The sequence below is a fragment of the Triticum dicoccoides genome, chromosome 7B (assembly GCF_002162155.2).
Source record: "Triticum dicoccoides isolate Atlit2015 ecotype Zavitan chromosome 7B, WEW_v2.0, whole genome shotgun sequence".
Lineage (NCBI taxonomy): Eukaryota > Viridiplantae > Streptophyta > Magnoliopsida > Poales > Poaceae > Triticum > Triticum dicoccoides.
Window position 1 is genome coordinate 704817568 of NC_041393.1, and position 449 is coordinate 704818016.

Genomic DNA, 449 nt, shown 5'->3' on the forward strand with positions numbered 1-449 from the left:
GGCGGCGAGGCCTGGTGGTGCTCCTGCCTCTCCCTTGGCGGCGCTCGGCTTGGGGGCGTGGTGCTCCGGATCTCGGCGCTTCCCCGATGGGTCACCGTTCCTGCTCGGCTGGGCGGCGCGGGAGCCTCGGTGGTGCTTCGGTGGCCGGCGGGGAGGCTGGCGGACGCTGGATCTGGCCGGGCGTGGCTGGATCCGGGCGTTCTTCGGGGGTTTTCTGCTGCAGCCTGTTCGTTGTCTCCGCGTGGTGCGGTTCCTGCGGCGTGGCGGCGGTGACCTCCTGCCCCAAGGCCTGGTGAGGGCGACGGCGTGAGGTCGGCCCGATGGCGGTGACGGTGGTGTGCGTCCAGGGCCCGGCATCTGGTCGGGCGGGCGCGCGGGACGGCCTTGGCAGGGGCGGGCGCTGACGGGAGGCTCCCCTCGGTGCTCTGCGGTGCTGGTTTGGTGGAGGT